Source organism: Schistocerca americana, chromosome X, assembly GCF_021461395.2.
Source record: "Schistocerca americana isolate TAMUIC-IGC-003095 chromosome X, iqSchAmer2.1, whole genome shotgun sequence".
NCBI lineage: Eukaryota > Metazoa > Arthropoda > Insecta > Orthoptera > Acrididae > Schistocerca > Schistocerca americana.
The window spans coordinates 240836020-240843496 of NC_060130.1; positions in this window are offsets into that span (position 1 = coordinate 240836020).

Here is a 7477-nt window from a genome sequence, read left to right on the forward strand (position 1 = left end):
CAGTGTGTAGTCATAATAGGAGCGAGTGGGGAACAAAAGTAAGTTGTCTGTCAATATTTCGTGTGGCATTGTCGATCATTGCCTTATAGGGCAAAATGTCCTACCACCAAAACTGATCGTAGAGCGACTTGAGTATTCCAGGATGCTGATTTACCGGAATTACTGGAAAATGTTACTCTAACCTGTCGTATGGAAGTATTATTCGTGCAAAATGGAATTATCTCTCACTTGCGCGCCTCAGTGCGACGTTACCCTTTAAAATGCATTTCCTTCCAAATGGGTTTGTCGTGGAAAGGCTGTGTCATTGTCGTCTAGATGTCTGGACTTTAATCCAGTTAATTTCTTTTAATGGTGTTTTCTGAAATCTCTAATTTATAAAAGAAATATTGCTACTCGAAGGTACACGGAGACAATGGACCATGATCAGTTATCCATTGGGCTAACTACTGAAGTTTTACACGCACGTCATGGCAACATGTCGAACAAAACTTACGAAACGCCAGTGCAACTTACACTCTGGCGCTTCCACGCAGTCGTTTGTTTTAATGGGGAGATATGAATCACTTAATATTCGTCATTTCTATAGTGATTCTCTGTACTTGTACTTTAAAACTACACTACTGGCCATTAAAATTGCGAAACCACGAAGATGACGTGCTACAGACGCGAAAGTTAACCGACAGGAAGAAGATGCTGCGATATGCAAATGATTAGCTTTTCAGAACATTCACACAAGGTTGGCGCAGGTGGCGACACCTACAACGTGCTGAAATCAGGAAGGTTTCCTACCGATTTCTCATACACAAGCAGCAGTTGACCGGCGTTGCCTGGTGAAACGTTGTTGTGATGCCTCGTGTAAGGAGGAGAAATGCGTACCATCACGTTTCCGACTTTAATAAAGGTCGGATTGTAGCCTATCGTGATTGCGGTTTATCGTATCGCGACATTGCTGCTCGCGTTGGTCGAGATCCAATGACTGTTAGCAGAATATGGAATCGGTGGGTTCAGGAGGGTAATACGGAACGCCGTGCTGGATCCTGACGCCCTCGTATCACTAGCAGTCGAGATGACATGCATCTTATCCGCATGGCTGTAACGGATCGCGCAGCCACTTCTCGATCCCTGAGTCAACAGATGGGGACGTTTGCAAGACAACAATCATCTGCACGAACAGTTCGACGACGTTTGCAGCAGCAAGGACTACCAGCTCGGAGACCATGGCTGCAGTTACCCTGCGATGTTGTACTCAACAACGAACCTGGGTGCACGAATGGCAAAACGTCATTTTTTCGGATGAATCCAGGTTCTATTTACAGCATCATGATGGTGGCATCCTTGTTTGGCGACATCGCGGTGAACGCACATTGGAAGCGTGTATTCGTCATCGCCATACGGGCGTATCACCCATAGTGATAGTATGGGGTGCCATTGGTTACACGTCTCGGTCACCTCTTGTTCGCATTGACGGTACATTGACTAGTGGACGTTACATTTCAGATGTGTTACGACCCGTGGCTTTACCCTTAATTCGATCCCTGCGAAACCCTACATTTCAGCAGGATAATGCACGACCGCATGTTTCATGTCCTGTACGGGCCTTTCTGGATACAGAAAATGCTGCTGCTGCCCTGGCCAGCACATTCTCTAGATCTCTCACCAATTGAAAACGTCTGGTCAATGGTGACCGAGCAACTGGCTCGTCACAATACGCCAGTCACTACTCTTGATGAACTGTAGTATCGTGTTGAAGCTGCATGGGCAGCTGTACCTGCACACGCCGTCCAAACTCTATTTGACTCAATGCCCAGGCTCGTCAAGGCCGTTATTACGGCCAGAGGTGGTTGTTCTGGCTACTGATTTCTCAGAAGCTATGCACCCAAATTGTGTGAAAATATAATCACGTGTCAGTTCTAGTATAATATATTTGTCCAATGAATACCCGTTTATCATATGTATTTCTTCTTGGTGTAGCAATTTTAATGGCCAGTAGTGTAACTCAAACAAAATAATTAAAAATATGCATACACGTTAATACAGTTCCTTGCAAGTTTCCTTTCTCGATGCAAACTAGCCATTACGCATAGTACTAGAAAAGGAGAGAGAGAGAGAGAGAGAGAGAAGTGGAGTTGACTTTCGTGTTCAATCGCGGAGGCAGTCTAATGACACGCTTACAGTCACCAGCGTCACGGCTACAATGCGCGCTAGCTTTGCGGGCTTGTCTACGGGGCGCAGAGTGGATCTTCAAACGGTATGAGAGGGGCACACGGCCACCTGTTGGAGCTGTGCCCACTTGTTGACACCCAGACACGGTTCTCACTGTGTCACGATCTCCTGTGTTAAATTAATCGTTCTGAGCCGAGCAGTATTGATCCTGTCCTGCCTAACATGGGACGTGATACATTCTAAGAGGAAGTAGTTCATTTATAGTACACGATGGATGCCAGTATCGTTTTCTTTCTACTTATTGGACGAGTCCCTACACCATATGTATTAATACATTATAAAGCAGTCATAGTTGCGGAAGCTACATTTAAAAGAACGCCATATTTCTCTAGAGCGTAGATTTGGCATTCCAGTCCTGTTTCCAGTAGCGCCTCCCATTGCTGGACAAACACCCTCTTGGAGATCAGACTCGGACGGTGGTGACGTCGTTAGGGCTGCAGGGCTGCATCCCTTCGGGTCATAGTTAATCGGATTAAAGTTCGACGAGCAAACTAGCTATTATACAGGGTGTTACAAGAAGGTACGGCCAAACTTTCGGGAGACATTCCTCACACACAAAGAAAGAAAATATGTTATGTGGACGTGTGTCCGGAAACGCTTACTTTCCATGTTAGAGCTCATTTTATTACTTCTCTTCAAATCACAATGGAAATTAAGCGTTTCCGGACACATGTCCACATAACATCTTTTCTTTATTTGTGTGTGAGGAATGTTTCCTGAAAGTTTGGCCGTACCTTTTTGTAACACCCTGTAAGCATGTGATTTTCTCATATTGCAGGAGTGCCATGTGTTTTCGGGCATCGGATCAAACGGAGGCCCAAATACCCCACATGTCGTTTCAGGATTATATCACTACAGATCTGAGGGCACGTTAGTGCTGTTGTGCTTGGAAGTCATAATGCATCGTAAAGATGCTGCCGCTAGCTTGTACTACGCATGTCTGACCTTGTTAATATTACCGTTGAATGTTTTCTTTATCCTACAATCTTGCCCACTGCCACAAAACGACGCTTCGGGTGATATTCAACATCTGTCATACATAACGCTCACTTTGGGCTGTCAGTGGTCTGTCCAAATGTAAAGTTATCAAGATGTATTCACTGTGCAATCTTGTTGCTCGCATAAAACCTCTCAGAGTACGAATTGTTGCAGGCGCATGAATTAGTTTTCTTTTGGTGTTCAATGGATGTCACGTGTTGCCGTGTTATCCTTCGAAAGTTTATTTCGCATAGTTCTACTACACTCAGCGTTTTATTGTGAATGTAGAACTGCAAATGTCTGCGTAGAAGGACTTCTCCGAATGAAATACTGAGTCTTCCACTAAGAGCCTCTCAGCCAATAACAGCGTACTATCTTAGTTTTTAGCCTGAAAAAAAAACATTACAGCTGCAGCGTAAGTCCATCCACTGTCATTGGCTTTACGGTAACCATTCCATTCATATCGCAGGGCACAGAAAGTTAATAAAACTATTTAAATCTTCAAAGCCTCTGTTCCTAAACAACACTATCGCCGAAAGTGATCATCTAGTTACAAAGGACCGAGCGAACTACTTCAGCCTCATTAAAAGAACCCAATAACATGCACTTTGCGTTGATAAATCTGTTGATGGATTGGGACCGTCAGAACACTATAACATCCTCGATGTTGGCGGGTCGCAAAGCACAATTACCATCTGAACAGTGAGCCAATTACTCGTATATTAAGAAGAGCTGTTTATTAATTCACGCTCTTTACTCTAACGGCACCTGCTACCTGCTACATTTTGTACAATAGGAAGACCGTCTCGTCTGTTCTAAGCATCCAGAGCACTGAAAATTTACACTGCACATTAAAAAAATTACTGTCGAACGGTTGCCAGAGATGAACCATGGTGAAAGCGTAGGATTTTGGCATGGACTGTACCACAAATTTCTTCCATTCAGAACCAACTACCCTGCTAAGAAGGCTATAATTTCCTTAACTTCATGAGAATGGCGCTACACTACAACCAGATATATTATTAAATACTGCTTTTATTATTGTAATTCAGCAAAACATTGCGTCTTTTGGATATTCAGGCGAAGTGGAGCACGGCTTTCTCTCCAAATTAGTGTGACGTATGGAATCATATTACAAAACCAACGATAACACACTAAATTATCTGCCTCTGGCAATTAAATTTATACTCAGAATTCTGTGGCGAATAGAGTCAGAGATAAATTAAAGCCAGCGAATTGCGATCAAAGACAGCGAACATCTTACAAATAACCCATTAAGCAGCTGGGCAAACCGTTACCAGTCACAGTTTTCTTGTTGCTAATTTTGTATAACAGTGGCTGGCTGCAATTTGAACACGTCCACATTTTCTCTTGAAAGTTTGTCTCCCCTATGACAGCAGCCTCTAATGATGGGAACAACCTCGCACATTGTTTAGCAATTATTTAATTTTAATTCAGTTGTCGGCTGCAGATCCTACCACCAACTTCGTCAGTCACCTTACGGAAGAAATTCCGTATGCATAATCTGATTGCGAATCGTGATAAATGTGTTATACCCATATTCGTATTTAGCGTGTGGTTTTGAAACGGATATATTGAACCAAATTTTATTTGTTTAGAAGAGTGTGGGAAATTACATAACTATCATAGTCAGGTTTACGGTTGTTCCAAACCACGGTCGTCGTTTGCAGGCGTGGATTCGTTCAAATCCTGCTAGACATTCAGTCCAGAAGGCGTTGATTCTGTCTGGGCCTGTTACACTGTCTGTTAAGTCAGATCGCTGCGCGTTAAGCTAAACCAGTAGGAAGATCGTCTTCTCCATTATTTGTCTGAATTAGCAATGGTAGACACGACCAAGAAAATAGACATGATTGTCTTTCAACAAAATGTACGGATTTTCACCAGCGATTATATTTTCCAAGTCGTTCTATTGAATATAAGAGATTGCATCTAAACTTGTATGACTCTCACTGGTCTTACACCATCCACGGACACTGTGTGACATAATCGCTGATTATAATCCAAACCCTGCACCTTCGTTTCTTTCGTGATATTTATAGAGGGAACAGTAATACGTTCCTAAAATTTTCTGATCGGGTAGATTCTCAGATGTTGAATGTACCATTTATGTCCCTTCACATTGAAAATAGCTACAAAACTCGAGCCACAGGGCAAATCAAACAATTTTTACGTCGCGGGAGCGTTCAGTAAGTATTGCAAAATATTTTTCATATGAAAGCAGGTTGGCTTCATTCAGGATTCCAATACACCATTTTACTCCCCACTGTTTTGGCTACAAACCCCTATTTTTCAACATAATCTCCGTTCAGTGCGACGGCCTTACGTCACGTTAATGGGACGGCCTGTATACCCGCATGGTAGCACTCTTCCGGTACACGTCGGAATGGACGACTTGCTGCATCATTAATAGCCCCATCCTACACGTACTGCTTCTCGTGGAGTTAATCCTTCATTGGGCTAAACAGATAGAAGCCGGAAGGTGCGAGATCCAGGCTGTAGCTGTAGGGCGGTGCGGGAAGAACATCCAGTGAAGTTTAGTGAGCTCCTCTCGGGTGCGCAGACTTATGTGAGGCCTTGAGTTCACGTGAAGAAGGAGAAGTTTGTTAGCAGTTCTGTTGCGACAAACACGCCGAAGTCGTATCTTCAGTTTCCTGAGGATAGCACAATACGCTTCAGAGTTGGTCCTTGCACCATGGTGGATGACATCAAACAGAATAACCCCCTCAGAGTACCAAAGACTGTCACCACTAGTTTACAGGCTGACGGTGCAAGCGATTCCGTACAGATCGTCTTTAGTTGCTCTTTATGGTCTTCCGCTAGGCGGCGAGGAACCCAGGGGCCGCACACGTTTCAGTACTGCTACTGGTGGTCGAATGAGTCAGAACTAACAACAGTGACGTGCAACACTACATCGACGAGTTTTATTGTGATGCTTCTATCACCTCGAATGAGAGTGTCCGCACGTTCCAAATTGCAGGAGTCATAGCTGTGTGTGGCCGGCCGGCACGCGGTAGATCAGACAGGTCTGAGCGATGTTGTTGGGACGATGACAGACGTTTCGCCCAACGACTCACCGTGCTTTTGTTCACTGCCGCGACTCTCTAGACATTCTGCAAGCGCCTATTATTATCTGCGATCCTCTGTTTCATAAGTGACAGCTCTCTGCTTGGAACGCTCCTCCATTACGGACGTCATTTTAAAGGCTACGTATAGCTCCGCTACCAGTCGGAACTTCGTGAAACTATAGGGGCTCAAGCGGGAATATTCCACGATATCCCACAATAAATTCTTCATTTTTTAATCGAAATTGGCCGAGAAAAATGTGTTGCATTACTTATGGGACGCCTCTCGTATATTAGCATGCCAGTGGGCTCTGATCAATGCAAGGTCTTTACACCATTCAAGCAAACACATGACAGTCGCTCAGTCTATTTCTTCACTCATTTCAGTCTTTTTTTTCTGCAGTCGTGTAGCAATTACGGGTATGTTTCAAGTGCAGATACGTTGTACGCCATAATTCTTCCAATGCACCGTAGTTTGGCACTAATGGTGTGGCGAAGCTGTTCTATCGCAAACGATTTTAATCGACCGCCAGGGTACCTAACTGATACTACAGACTATTTATCGCTGTCGCTCCCCAACCGATACTGCAGCTTATCGCCCATTACTCAGAGATTATTTACATTTAGGGTCAGCTGCTAATCACTGGGTGTTGCAGCTGGTCTTATTTTTAATTGAATTATTTTATCTTTTTGTACTACCGCTACACAAAGTATATCGCATCCTCAATCACAGAAAATACTGAATACTGCTCAGTCATACAGCAGATAGTACTGTTACATATTGTAAAATAATTTTCGTTAATAATTGTAGGAATACGTTACTCCATCTCTGCAAGAAAAAACCACATGGTACAATTACTGACGTTTACCACTTAATGTAGGTTCGTGAGTTTCACAGGAATCAAGAAAGATGGCGCAGCTTTGAAGGAACTGTATTTATGTTGATGAAGGAGTGGGTCTTAAATGCCTGCCAATTCAGCTCGATTTATGTTTTCGTGATTTCCTAAACAATTTGGAAGGAAAACCGCGATGGTTTCTTAAATGATATTGTCTCTGATTTCCTTCGACAACAAAGTCCAATATGAGCTTGCGTTCCGTCACTGGCGGTGACCAAGTTGACAAAAGATTAACTCGATACCTCCTCTGTTCTTTTCCGTATAACAAGACGTAAACATATGATACCTTTTTACTGT